A 15,245-nucleotide genomic window follows, 5' to 3' on the forward strand; every position below is an offset into this window, starting at 1 on the left:
AAGGGGCCAGAGGGATCATCTCTAAATGTCTAACTTTTCAGATAGGGAAACTAAGACCAAGGGAGGTTAAGTGACTTTTCAAGAGTTTCTCCAGACCAGATCATAGCTCAGAGAAGTTCCCTTTCCATTGCACCATGGGGCTGGTGGTGGGGAGAGAAAGAGAGAGAGAGAGAGAGAGAGAGAGAGAGAGAGAGAGAGAGAGAATCCCAAGCAGGCTCTGCACTATCAGCACAGAGTCCAATGTGGGGCTCGAATCCACAAACCCTGAGGTCATGACTGGAGCCAAAATCAAGAGTTGGATGGACACCTTACTGACTCAGCCACCCAGTTGGTACATTTCTTCATTCTACATTCCACTTAATTCAATGGAATCTATTTGTGTGTGTGTGTGTGTGTGTGTGTGTGTGTGTGTGTGTGTATAGAGAGAGAGATGTAAAAACATATGGATACTATATATATATATATATATATATATATATATATATATATATATATACACAAAGACCAGGAGGAGAGGGGTCAGTGGAAGTGGATTTGGAGGAGAAATTGAGGATGATGGAGGAGGAATTTCATTACCAAATTCTTCACCATGAGATTACTTTACCCCATGTGGTTCAATGACCTCTATTCCCATCTTTTGGTGAAGAGGTAAATGTTACCTGTGTGTGTGTGTGTGTGTGTGTGTGTGTGTGTGTGTGTGTTTCCAAAAAATTGGATAGAAGTCTGAAAGGAAAGAGAGGGTAAAGAGGGAGATTGGGGGCAATAGGCCTGTTACTCAAGGGGTTATTTTTTCCATCACCTATCCCTATCTTTATACTACAAACCTTGCCATCCTTCTCATGCACACACCATTTCCAAGTTGTCCATCTTTATTCAGTCAGCTTGAAATCCTAGTATTGACTTTTTTCTTGAAATGAAAGAAGGAACGCATCCCTCCCTCCTCACCAAGATATCTGAAAATGGGCCTTAGGAATAAACTCAATAAAGTCACATGACATAATTAAATATCTTGGAAAACAAACAAAAATGTGTCATTACCATTATGGTACTATGAAACCCCTTTTAAATTTAATATCTATTTAAAATAAAAGCATTAAAAATATATAGAATACAGGGGTGCCTAGGTGGCCTAGTTGGTTAAAGTGTCCAATTCTTGATCCCACCTCAGGTCTTAATCTCAGGGTCATGAGTTCAAGCCCTGTGTTGGGCTCTGTGCTGGGTGTGGAGCCTAAACATATTTATATATTTATAATACATATTTTAAATATTTATATATAAATATGTGTATATATATATACACATAAAGATAATACAATTTTTATAAAAAACATTTATATGAATTTTTAAAAATATTATTTATTTTTTTTAATATTTAGTTTTATTTTTTTTTCAAATACTTTATTTTTAAGTAATCTCTACAGCCAGTGTGGGGCTCAAACCCACAACCCTAAGATCAAGAGGCACATGCTCTACTGACTGAGTCAGCCAGGTGCCCCTATATGAAATTATAGTTTGGCTGTTCTCTGATGCCCACTGGTTATCCACTCTATGCTAGGTGAGCATGATGTATGTGAGCATACCTTCATGTCCTTTCTGCCCTACAGAAACTTCTTTTGAAAGCCTACTTCAGGGCGCCTGGGTGGCGCAGTCGGTTAAGCGTCCGACTTCAGCCAGGTCACGATCTCGCGGTCCATGAGTTCGAGCCCCGCGTCAGGCTCTGGGCTGATGGCTCAGAGCCTGGAGCCTGTTTCCGATTCTGTGTCTCCCTCTCTCTCTGCCCCTCCCCCGTTCATGCTCTGTCTCTCTCTGTCCCAAAAATAAATAAAAAACGTTGAAAAAACAATTTAAAAAAAGAAAGCCTACTTCACTTCTAGAGCTAATATAACAGGCATTTCCATTTTTATTGGAGGAATCTGATGATTTTCTCACCTAGCTTTAACCTCTTTGTTTTATATGGATCCACATCAATCAACAAAATGTATCTATTGCAACAATTTCTACATACAGTTTTACAATAAAATAATCAATGGGAGTCAGTTGCTAGAGCATCATTTAAAAAGAAGTTTATTTATTTATTTATTTTGAGAGAGATGGGGTGGGGCACATAGAGAGAGGGAGAGAGAATCACGAGCAGGCTCCGTGCTGTCAGTGAAGAACCTGACACGGGGCTCGAACCCATGAACCGTGAGATCATGGCCCGAGCCGAAACCAAAAGTCGGACACTTAACCCCGACTTAGCCACCAAGCACCCCTAAAGCCATTGCTTAGGACAAAAATCAGTTAGAGTCAAAGCTGAAAAAACCCTGAGGAAGAATATACCAGAGACTAGTTTGACTGATGATGGTTTCTGTGGCTGACTATAGAATGATGTAGGTGGCCTGCATTTAGGGGGTAGGTAGAATAAAAAACATGCACCTAAAATTTTTTTTTATCTATCTATCTATCTATCTATCTATCTATCTATCTATCTATCTCTGTGCCCAACGTGGAGCTTGAACTCATCACCTCAAAATTAAGAGTTGCATGTTCTACTGACTAAGCCAGCCAGGTGTCCCTACATTTCTATTTTTTTTTTTTTTAGATTTTTTTTTTTTTTTGAGAGAAAGAGAGAGAGAGTGAGAGAGAGAGGGAATCTTAAGCAGACTTCACACTCAGCATGGAGCCTGACTTGGGGCTCAATACCAGGACCCTGGGATCATGACCTGAGCTGAAATCAAGAGTTGGACACTCAACCGACTGAGCCACCCAGGCGTCCCTAATATGCACTTTTATTTAATTATTTAAAAAATTTTAGTGTTTATTTTTGAGAGAGAGAGAGAGCACAAGCAGGGGAGGGGCAGAGAGAGAGGGAGACACAGAATCTGAAGCAGCCTCCAGGTTCTGAGCTGTTAGCACAGAGCCCGATGCGGGGCTAACTTACGAACTCTGAGATCATGACTTGAGCTGAAGCCTAACACTCAACTGATTGAGCCATCCAGGCGCCCCTAATATGCACTTTTAATATAAAATCACACTCATATTAGAAAGGGACAAGACACCTGAGACTCACGTTGGGCTCATCGAGTGGAATGCCAGAGTTTGAATGACTGCATTCTTTACATTGTTGTTTGTCTCTTTCTTTTGTAGACCTTAATGTAATTATAATTGAATTTATGTGTTGAAATTTAATTGGATTAATTTAAAATATTAAAATCCATCAACAAACCTCAGACCTGCTGATCTCTGTGACCCCGAGGAGTAAGTCCAGTAAAAAACCAAAGCAGCTTATAGGTTTATGATTCTGTTATCTCCAGATGGCAGAATCACCTCAGGATTTAAATTCAAGCCCAGACCAGAGAAATCCTTTTGGGACGTAGGACCAAGCTAAGTCTTTCAATTAATTATACTCTCAACAAACATTTATCAACTGCATTTCATATTTCAGACACTGGGCCTGAAGTGTGCAAGTAGAATAAAAAATATATACTTCTCTCAACATGAAATCACACTCATGACCACATCAAGAGAGGCACAAGAGAATTGAGATGCTGGGGTTACAAAGGTAAATAAGACATGGACCCTGTCTCTCCTTGAGAAGAGGGACAATGATAAACAGAGAAATAGAATACAATGTGAGAAAATTTTGTAGAAGCCTGCGTAAAGTTCCATGGGAAGAAGAAGGGAGATTTGGACTGATTGTCCACAGGCAATAAATTATCCATTCCTCCATTCTTTCCTCCTTCTGTCTTTCCATCCATCCACCATCCATCCATCCACTGATGATAGGGAAAGATAGGATAAAATAGGCAGAGAGAGAAAGGTTAGGACCTGAGGTCCCTGGGTGGGGAAGAACACATATTTTGGAACAATGCTGGGAGCTTTTGACTACAGCAAACCCCCTCTGGTGTAAGGTTCCTCTTAAGAATGTAATAGATACCACCTACTCCCCCTCAGGTTCCCCTGATTTGACAGTCAAAATACCTAACTAAACAAAAGTAGACCATAAACCTTATGTTATATGAGGGACAGTATGACCAGTCTGACTCCTCACACGACAGAGTTGAGCCAATCAGAATAGACAACCCAGCACCTAGAGTTATCCAGCCAGTAAGGTAGAGCCTGAGAAGGAAGGAGGGGGAAGGGAAGGCGGGGCTGGCCAGAACCTGATAAAACGAAGACACTTGCCTATAGTCATGGGCATTCATTTTCGAATATCCCCTGTCTGCAAAGAGAGCTTTCCTACTGTTCTTACTTTCTAAACTTATACTCTAATAAACTTTTGCCTACTGCTCATTTTGTGTCCACCTCTTCATTCTTCAAAATGGCAAGACAATGAACCCTTGGTATTGAGGTAAAAAATCCTGCAATCCATCCATCCATCCATCCATCCATCCATCCATCCATCCATCCATCAGTTAAACAAATGTCTGTGGTTAGTTACTACATATAAAGCACTGTGCTAGAGGTTATATATGCAAAGAAAATAAAAGCAGGCCCTTCTTGAGGGAGTGTTAATGTGGCATAAGAGATGAAACAGGTAATCACGTAACGTTAACAGACTCTTTATGGGCCACTTCTTTGTGAAGAGGCTACATGAGGTTCTTTCCTTGGATGCTCTCTTACAGTAATCTTGTGAGGTGGATATTATTGTCCTCCTTTTACCAGTTAGGAAATTGAGGTTTGGAGAGATTAGTAATTTGGTGAGAGGCATGCGGTTGTGAATTATGGAACTGAGGCTCTAACACACTTGTCTTATAACAAAGTCTGTGCTCCAAAGAATCTGTGGATTCTGTGTGACTCTTTGGGTTTAAAGTGTCTTCACCACCTTACCAACTGCATGACTTTGGGCATTTTACTTAACTTCTCTGAGCCTCAGTCTCCTCATATAAAAGTGATTTAATGAAACTCAGTTAAAGCATTTGTGCCGGTGCCTGGCCAATCTTGCAAGCTCACTACATTTGATGGCTAATATTATTATGCTGGCCTGGATAGGTAGTGAGTGACGAGTTCTATGAGAGCTGCAGATCACACCTGTCCACAGTCAGAAGAAGGAAAGGTCACTTCCATTTGGAGAGCGGAAGGGAAGGGAGAGTGGAAGATTAAAAGCAGGAGCAGGAAGAATTCATTGAAATTGGAGTTTTCAAAAAAAAGGCAAGACTGGAACATTTAGACTCTAAAATTTAAAGTAGAAGTCTCTGTGAGGCACGCAGCAAGGAGCTTCGTGTTACCAGTGGGAGGTGACAAGCAATAGAAAGGCAAGCAAATAAATAAAATTACAAAAAGTGGTAATTAGACTGGGTAATGGGAGAGAAAGTGAGGAGGAAGGGTGGGGCTGGGGGGTAAGGGGAGAGTAGATCCAATCTCTCCGTAGAGGCTGTTCATATGTAGATTGACTGCTATCTGTGAATGGATACTGGATATTGGCCCAAGCTGACGGAAATGCAAATACTCTTAGAAATGACTGTTAGTAATGCAAATGTGGAAAACCTCTGATTTAAGCAGAACAACAACAAAACACCCGCATCAATCTTTGAATGAACTGATCTGTGAGTGAGGACATTTACATCCTCACGAATTTGATGAGAAAAAAAGACAATAGTTTTTTTCTTTGTCCTTACTTTGTCTTCTCTCCAGCTAGAACTAAGAAAGATTAGTCAAGGTCATCCTGTTTTCATCGCTCATTTATTTAATCATCCATTCAACAAATATATTCTTGAGAACCTACTATGTGCCTGATGCTATACCCTGCCTGGGGAATACTGTGCGTGGTCTTTCCCCGGAGGTCTCGTCTCTTGCTCCAGAGGGCTTTGGGAATAGGACACAAGAGAAGGGCATGAGGCAGGTTCTGGCACTTGTCTGCAGTCATGTTTTTGTATAGAGACGGGAGAGGACCTGGTAATATCCAGGGCTCGGAGAGTGTGTCCTGAAACAATCTATGGTGAGAAGACAATGCACACTTAGACGAGGTTTTGAAAAGATAGTAATGTTTGCAAATTTTATTTCAATGAAAACACTGCCTTTTACATTCCTCTGAGCGTCTCATTCCACCTCATCGCTCCTCCTGTACCTGTCCTCATCTTTTGCCGTCGCTGTCCAAATTTACCAAATAAATCTTCTCTTCCTTTGCACCCGTTCCAGCTCCCGCTGTTCGTCCCAGCCTGTCTCTGGGCTCAGCCCCAAGCCTTGAGGGGCAGTCAATGGCTTCTGAGTTGCTGCTCAAACACAGATCCCCATGGAAACCAAAGAACTAAGAAAACAAAAAGAGAGGAAGAGGCAGCCACTGCCTGACCTTTTATGCTCACCCTCCAAATTCTTTTCGCTCTTGGGCATGAAGGCAAGTGCTTATTTGTGTAACTAGTGGAACGAAAGAACCTGACCCCTCCCCCCAACCCCCAGTTTCTTGAGAGCCTCTCTTCTCGTGGATAAGTGAAAAGCGGTGGGACATCTCCACCTGGTGGTAGAAGCGCCAAATTACCGCCAAGAAGAGAGCAATGAGTGAGAGCCCGCAATGCAGGTTATTAAGTAGCTGCAAAAGGAAGACGATGCAAAGATCTAACATGCAGGCGCCACTCCTAAGAAGGTTTTAGCTGTGATGCCTTTAGTTCTTGCTCCTTCTCACGTATATTTTAAAAATAATTAAATTTCATCTTTACAGTGATGACTCAGGTGTTTTTTGTTTGTTTGTTTGTTTGTTTGTTTGTTTGTTTTTGCAGGTCTAGTCTCATGTCTCCCAACTCCATAGCAGATACTTCTTCCCGGAAGTGTGTTGTACACACAAATTCAGCATAATCCTCTATTTGGACGGTGCTCTTCTCTTTCTTTTCCTTTGCCTTCTAGAGGGTAGTCTTTTTCCAGCTTACACAGGGAAACCAGAATGTTTGTTCTACTGTCTTTTTGATATATTTTCTCTCCTTCTTCCAAGGCAGTGATTCTTTCCGCTGCCTTTAGTGATATCCTCCACCCTGTTTCCCCGATAGGCTGTTACCCTTTCTCTTCAGGAGCTGGAAGGAAATAGAGAAGGGGAGATCCCTCTTTCCTCCTGCTTCTTGCTTCCCTCAGCCTTCCCAAGACGAATACACCAGAGGAACTGTGATATTCTTAACTGGAAAATCAGGGCAATTTCAGAAGGAAATTATGATGTAAGAGAGAGAAAAATTGAAGTTCTAGTTAGTCTGGATATTTCCTTTCACTGGGCAAGGGAAAGTACCTCAAGACTTGGGTCTTCATGGATCCTCCCCTCCATTCCTGACCTGCCAGGGGACTGAACGAGGTTCCAGTTTCTGGATTATTTTTATTTTTTATTTTGTTAAATTATTTTTTTATTTTTACATATTTTATTTTTAAGTAATCTCTATACTCAAACGTGGAGCCTGAATTCACAACCCTGAGACCAAGAGTCGCCTGCTCTACTGACTGAGCTAGCCGGGTGCCCCTGGAATTTTTAAAATTCAATCTTAAATGGCACCTGGGTGGCTCAGTCAATTAAGCGTCTGACTTTGGCTCAGGTGATGATCTTATGGTTCATAAATTCAAGCCCCACGTTGGGCTCTGTGCTGTTAGCCTGCTTTGGATTCCATGTTTCCCTCTCTCTGCCACTCCCCTGCTCGTGCTCCGTCTCTCTCTCTCTCTCAAAAAATAATCATTAAAAAATTAAAAAAAATAAAATTCCATCTTGAGTTTTTTTTTTGTTAAGATTTTATTTTTAAGTAATTTGTACACTCAACGTGGGGCTCGAACTTACAACTCTGAGATAGAGTGGCATGCTCTACTGGCCGAGTGGCCCAACCTTCTGAGTTCTTTTCTTTTTTTCTTTTTCTTTCGTTCTCTTTCTTTTCTTTTCTTTTCTTTTCTTTTCTTTTCTTTTCTTTTCTTTTTTCTTTTTTCTTTCTCTTTCTTTCTTTCTTTCTTTCTTTCTTTCTTTCTTTCTTTCTTTCTAATTTCTTTCTCCTTCCTTCCTTCCTTCCTTCCTTCCTTCCTTCCTGAGAAATTTTATTTACTCTTTGTAGCAGAGACTATGAGAATTCATGTAATTTCCCCAAGGTCACATAGTGATTAGTGAGTGGGTTTCTTGGATTCAAATTTCACTTGGTGTAATTCCACAGCTCCTCTTAATTTATTTTTTCTGTGTTTGTTATTTATTCATTTATTTACTTATTCCTTTTAATTTTACTTAAATCCCAGTTAGTTAACATCTTCTGAGCCCTTTAACTCCAATTTTTCACCAGTAAGAGCTGTGGGCTTAATAGTTCCTATGCACATTGACCCATTAAGTAAACATCTCTCAGGGTAATTTATTATTATCATTATTAATTAGTTAAGTCAATGTAATCTGAATCAATACTGAAGACACAGGATTATAACTGAATCAACATGAGTTCACTCCCTGGTGAGTCACAGATACACCGGGTGGAGTTGTTGTACAAAGAAAACCTTATTTGCAGCAAATAAGGAGATCATGGGGAATAAATTCAAAAGCCATGACTCCACGAGCAAGGGTGAAGGGGTTCCTTTTATTTAGGGTTAGGATGAATATTTATTTAATATTTATTTTTATTTTTGAGAGAGAGGGAGGGGGTGAGCAGGGGAGAGGGGCAGAGGGAGGGAGAGAGAGTTTTTAAAATGTTTAGAGAGAGCACATGTGCACACACAAGCACACACATGTGTGGAGGGATGGCAGAGAGAGAGGGAGGAAAAGAGAATCTTAAGTAGGCTCCACGCTCAGCCCAGAGCCCAGAGTGGACCTTGATCCCATGAACTGTGAGAACATGACCTGAGTCAAAACCAAGAGTTGGTAAATCAACCAATTAGGCCACCCAGGTGCCCTTATGAATATTCAGATAAGGAAACTTATCAACCTGTCATCCTATGTAGAGGAAGGTATAAGGCTGTGCATATGCCTTACAGAAACATGTCTATATATACATTGTATGGTACATAAATGATATTTGTGCTTCTACAAGGGTGGAGATTTTAGTATTATCATAAAGTAACGGTAGTAGAATGTTGGTCATTCTAGGGGTCACTCCACTGTCCCTCTGCATAAGCAGGAGTTTTGGGGATTACAGTCAAACTGGTCTAGGTGGTTTGGGCTGGCTGGAGGTCTTGCCAGGGCAGTTGCTATCATTTCAGAGGTGGCTTCTGTTTCCATTTGCCTGAGTTAAGAGATAAGCTGAAAAGAAGAGCTTAAGGAAAAATGTGAGACAACGGTGGGTGAGTAAAAACGGGTGGGCAACAAAGGTCAGATCTTGGGGTCTAGTTGGTGACACTACTTCCCTTTTAGCAAAGCTCTGGGTACTATGTTTTCTGTTTTTTTTTTTTTTAATTTTTAATGTTTATTTATTTTTGAGAGAGACAGAGACAGAGACAGAGACAGAGAGACAGAGTGTGAGCAGAGGAGGGACAGAGAGAGAGGGAGACACAGAATTGGAAGCAGGCTCCAGGCTCTGACCTGTCAGCACAGAGCCTGAAGTGGGGCTCGAACCCAGGAGCCATGAGATCTTGACCTGAGCAGAAGTTGGATACTTAACTGAGCCACCCAGGCGCCCCTCTGGGCATTATCTTGAGTCAAGGAATGTATGATGCTTTTCTGGAAGAGCCTCGTGGCATTATAGAAACTGTTAGTCATAATGGGTGCCAAGCTGGACAAAAGTCTTGATTCAGAGTCTCTCTGATGGGGACTGATCTCAAACAATGATTCCCGCCCACATATCAGCATATCTAAGCCACACTTATCTTCTTTCTTAAAGTAGCTCTGTCCCTCAACTTTACCTCCCAGTAGAAGGTAGAAGTAGAAGATACTCCTGTTCAGTAGAAGATACGCCTGTTCTATTATATGTTTATTTAATTTTTGAGAGAGGGGGGTGGGAGGGGCAGAGAGAGGGAGACAGAGGATCTGAAGGGGGCTCTGTGCTGACAGCAGAGGCCCCCACCCCCATATGGGGCTTGAACCGTGAGATCATGACCTGAGGTGAAGTCAAACACTTAACCAACTGAGGCACCCGGGCACCCCTACTGTTCTATTAATTAGGCTTTACTTCCACTGTCCTTCTTAAAAGCAGAAAACCCACAAAAAACACCAAAACAACAAAAAAGATCAATCTTTCTATAAAATACTTCTCTTATTTATATTTCATCAAATCCTGTGGAAATATTCTGTTTACCACAGGTACTCCCTAGTCTAGCTCGTTAGCACTGCACTCTGGAGAACCGCCTCTAACCCTCCGACCCCCATTTACTCACTTTCAGACTACCCTTCACCACCACCTTCACTCCCTAGTCCATCCTGCAAACTGTTTCTTAAATGTCACTTGCATCACATCCCTCATCTGTCCCACATCTCTTAGTGGTCTCAAATTGCTATTACAATCAGTAGTATTCACTCTGAGGCCTCCGCCTTACCACCCACTGCCTCTTGCCTCCCTCTTTGGCCAGGCTCCTCCTGGTCCCACATTCCCTGCCACCTCTGTACCTCCTAATGTCCCTTCCTGACTACTCCAGCCTCTGTGGCAGGCTGTAGTACCTTTAGCGTTCTGGCCATATCTAACATGTAACATTTTTTGCTGCTCTTTACAATGTGTATTAGCTTTGTCACTCTAAATAGTCATTCCAGTCAGAGGGGAGGTCAGGGCTTCCCTGGACTTTTTTTTTTTTTTTTTTTTAAGTTTGTTTATTTAGTTTGAGAGAGAGAGAGAGAACGCACGCAAGCAAGCTGGGGAAAGGCAGAGAGAGAATCCCAAGAAGGCTCCGTGCTGTCATTACAGAGCTTGACTCGGGGCTCAATTTTACAAACTGTGAGATCATGACCCAAGTTGAAATCAAGAGACAGGCGCCCCCACTATAGTTTTCCTTTTATCAAGAGTAGAGCCCATACCTGTTTCTTGGGCTGCACTGGGAGCTCCTCAGGCATAGAGAACTCGTTGTACTTGTTTTGCCCTGTTCACAGCATTTAGCAGAGTGCTATAGCAAGACGCCCAATGCCTCCCCCCAACTCCCCCCACCCTCTCCGGCCCCAGCATGAATACTTTTATATAACTGAAGGAAAACAAACCACATATTTTTTAAGTAGGCTCCACGCCCAAGGTGGGGCTTGAACTCACAGTCCCGAGATCAAGGGCACATGCTCTACTGACTAAGCAAGCCAGATGCCCCTGAAGTCTTTTCTTTTCAAAAATTTTGTGTAAAAAAGTAGCATTGTTTCTTCCATCGGGTAGATGTTGGGGATAATCCATTCAGGGAAATTCACTCAGTCCACCTTGGCGAATCCTTTAGGACTTCTGCTACTGTCCTAAACCCTGGCTACCATCGTAAACCCTGGCTGCACATACTGAGGCTGTATTTCAGGAGCAGACCATCCGGTTCGAGCAGATGTAGCAAGAGTGAACCCGGGCTAAATTTCCAAGGGTGGTTCCAGTAGAGCTGCTGGTGATGCATCTTGCGTTTAGAGGTGCGATGAAGCAAAAGGTCAACAATTTTTAATGAAATCAATTTTGTCATGATCCGATGTTGCTCTTCCTCTAGAATACTCTCCTAAAAATAATGATACTTTTACTTACTACAGCCACCACCACTACCGGCAGCTAATGTCTATATTACATTTATGTATCTCTTACTCCATGCCAAGCACTAAGTGTTATGCTCATTTAACATTTACAAAGGGCTGGGACTAGGAATGAGGCGAGAGAGGCATCTGGGGTGCAGCATTCAAGAGGCACTGACTCAGGGCCACACAGGTATACTTCTGCGCCCTGGGTGCCTCTCTTGCTCCACCTTACTCCTGGCCCTGCTCATGAAGTTATTACTTACATCCATTTTCCCAGTGAGTAAACTGAGGCACTGAGAGATTAACTTGCCTAAGGTCACATAGGTAGTCAGTGGCAGAACTGGGATTCAAATCCCAGCTGTCCTAGAATCCTCTGAATCTGCTCTTAACTAGTCCCCTACACTATCTTTTATTTATTTATTTATTTATTTATTTATTTATTTATTTAACCTTATTTTATTATTTGTTTAAACAATTAAAAACATTTTTTTTAATGTTTGTTTATTTTTGAGAGATAGAGACAGAGCATAAGTAGGGGAGGGGCAGAGAGAGAGAGAGAGAGAGAGAGAGAGAGAGGGTCACAGGTGCTGAAACAGGCTCCAGGCTCTGAGCTCAAACTAGGGAACAGTGAGGTCATGACCTAGACCAAAGTCGGACGTTTAGTCAACTGAGCCACCCAGGCGCCCCCCTACACTGTACTAGGTTGGGGCACCTGGGTGGCTCAGTCAGTTAAGCATCACTCTTGATTTCAGCTCAGGTCATGATCTCAGGGTTCGTGAGTTTATGTCCCGAGTTGGGCTCTGCACCAACAGGGGAGCCTGCTTGGGATTCTCTCACTCTCTCTCTGTTCCTCCCTTGCTTATGCTTTCCCTCTCTCAAAACAAATAAGTAAACTTAAAAAAAAAATGAAGTTCTAGGTTAATTTGAACCTAGTAAAATGTTCAGATTATGGACACAGTTAGATGTGGGATAAGCTGTAGATCCATATAGACTGGAAGTATGTGTCTGAAGAGACTTGGGAAAGATAAATGCATCACAGAACTGGGCATAGCAAGGGGAAGCAGGCTGGAATGTGCTTGTGACTAAGGCAACAGACATGTACATTATGTGATTGCACACTTATCTGCCTTAAGAAAGCCTTATAAACATAAGGGGGGGGCGTGGTCTTAGAGCCTAGGGAACTGGGGTCAGAGATGAAGACTCCTAGGCTGAACCAGTACTCTCTGCGGAGAGGAGCTGTGACTACTCACCAAGCTCCACTTGGGTCTGGGTAAACAGGTCTGTTGTGGGCTAAGCTGGATCCCACCCAAATTCGTATGTGGAAGCTCTAACCCCCAATATGACTGTATTTGGACATAGGGCCTTTAAGGAGATAGCAGTGTTATTAGCAACAGCCAGAGAGTGGAGACAACACAAATTGTCATCAACTGATGAAGGGGTAAACAAAATGTGGCATAGCCATACAACAGAATATTATACAACCTTAAAAAGGAATGAAATTCTGATACATGCTACAACTTGGATGAATCCTAAAGACATCATGCTAAGTGAAAAATACTTAGGACAAATATTTTAGGACTCTACTTACATGAGGTACCTAGAATGGGCAATTTATTTAATTATATGATGCAAAATTATACATATTTCAAGCCTTGGTTTTCCTCCACCACTTCATATACCTTTTCATTTCTAGGTAAATAGCTCTTTAGTTAGTGTGGGAATAATGGTCCCTGCCCATTGGCTTGTGGTAGATCATGTGGGCTCTGTATCACATGAGAAGTTCTGGAACATGGAAGAAGGAGGCCCACAAGGGCTGAGAGGTCAGGCTGTAATAGCCAACAAGCAGAGAAACAAAGACAGTGGGCCACCCCAGGAGGTTGACAAAGGCTGCAGAGGTCAGGCAAAGAGTTCTAGAGTGTGGTTCCAGGGCAAACATTCGGAAAACAAAGCCATGGCTGTGGATGGAGGGAAGAGAGGTCTTTGAGGGTCAGCATCTTAAGTCATAGTAGCTGGGAGGCTAGTAAAGATAGGCTGCCAACATCACCAGCCTCCTCTTTCTTCCCTCAGACCTCAGGCCCTGCCCTTTTGCTCCAAGAGTCTCTCAGCCCCCACTCACTTCTTTCTTGCTGTCCTCCCTTTTCTGGAAAACTATAAACAATATTTTCCCCAGACCCTCTGATTGCCAGATCCTCCAGTCAGAGGACCTCAAGGCTACTAGGGGGCTTGGAGGTTGGGGGAGAGTCGAGGTGGCAGAGGCTGTCTTTTTGCTTGTGCTGGGTCAAAGTTGAAGGAGGGATTTTTGCTGCCGTAGCTGTATTGTGTCCTTCAGAGCTGCCTCGCTTTTCCGTAGAGGGAACAGGGACCCCTTCTCGATATACCTTTTGGCAAAGAGAGGTCCAGAGAGTGGAGACAAAGTGGCTTTGGGGGCCCAGCCATCCAGGCTCTTTCCCTTTGCTTCTCTTCACACTTCATACTGTGTGAAGTCTTCTTTCCACAGAAAAATTCTGTCCTTTATCTTTATTTATTTATTTATTTATTTATTTATTTATTTATTTATTTATTTATTTTCCAGTATAGCTAGTTTCAGGTATAGAGGATAGCGATTCGGCAGGAAAATTCTGCTCTTGATGTTTGGATTCATTAAATGGAACATAGAAAAAGGTCTGCTTTGGGTGTCAGGCCAGAAAGTCTCAGCGTCTTGTAGCATCCAGAAGGGATCGGTCAGTACCCAAGTTACTCATCCCATCCCATCCAACCCCAACCCCCTAGAGTTAGGTGCTGTTAACAACACAGGCTAAGAGGAGAGAGGCTGCAGAACCTCTCCAGCCACAGAGTGTTCAGGACCTAACTCTTCAGGAGCATCAGCCTGGGGCTGGGTAAAGGAGCATGTGTAGGATGGAGACCTGGTATGTGACATATTTCACTGGAGGGGGAGGAGGGGGTGACATATTTCACTGGAGGTAGCTGTGGTGACCCTTTGTTGGCTCCAGAGAGAAGAGTGGGAAAATAGGAGTGCATGAGTAACCAAGTGAGGTCCTTTTTTTTGTTGTTTGTTTTTTAATTTAAAAAAAAACTTGTATTCATTTTTGAGGGAGAGAGAGAGAGAGAGCACGTGAGCACGAGCAGGGGAGGGGCAGAGACAGAGGGAGACACAGAATCCGAAGCAGGCTCCAGGCTCTGAGCTGTCAGCATGGAGCCTGATGTGGGGCTCAAACTCACAGAGTGGGAGATCGTGACCTGAGCTGAACTGACGTTGATGCTTAGCCAACTGAGACCCCCAGGAGCCCCAGTGAGGTTCTTATGAGTAAGGCAGAATAAGCACAAGAGAAAGGAGAGGCTGGTGAAGCTGCTGCTGTTTCTTCTTTCTTCTTCTTTCTTTCTTTCTTTCTTTCTTTCTTTCTTTCTTTCTTTCTTTTCTTTCTTTTCTTTCTTTTCTTTCTCCTCCTCCTCCTCCTCCTCATCCTCCTCCTCCTTCTTCTTCTTCTTCTTCTTCTCCTCCTCCTCCTCCTCCTCCTCCTCTTCCTCCTTCTTCTTTTTGTACAGATATGAAGCAGGTTTCCAATGGAAGGGCTTTATATTTGTAGATAATATAGTGGGCCAGCAGGTTAAACTAAATTGGAGCAGAGCAGACACTTTTCCTTGGCCCAAAAAGTTCTAAGGTTTGAGTTTCGCTCCATGATGTTGTATGATTTGGGCAATTAATTTAACTTTTTTGAACAGTCAATAA

At 42.6% G+C, this 15,245-nt stretch overlaps 1 long non-coding RNA gene across 1 annotated transcript in view; it reads right to left on the bottom strand.

Moving 5' to 3' along the window:
* Positions 1-9,404: 9,404 nt before the first annotated feature.
* Positions 9,405-15,245, bottom strand: part of LOC123386003 — a 37,876-nt gene continuing 32,035 nt past the window's right edge. Inside the window, exon 4 of the long non-coding RNA XR_006599385.1 lies at positions 9,405-11,505. This is a non-coding gene — a long non-coding RNA (uncharacterized LOC123386003). The remainder of the gene's footprint in view (positions 11,506-15,245) is intronic.

This window comes from Felis catus, chromosome B3 (genome assembly GCF_018350175.1).
Source record: "Felis catus isolate Fca126 chromosome B3, F.catus_Fca126_mat1.0, whole genome shotgun sequence".
Lineage (NCBI taxonomy): Eukaryota > Metazoa > Chordata > Mammalia > Carnivora > Felidae > Felis > Felis catus.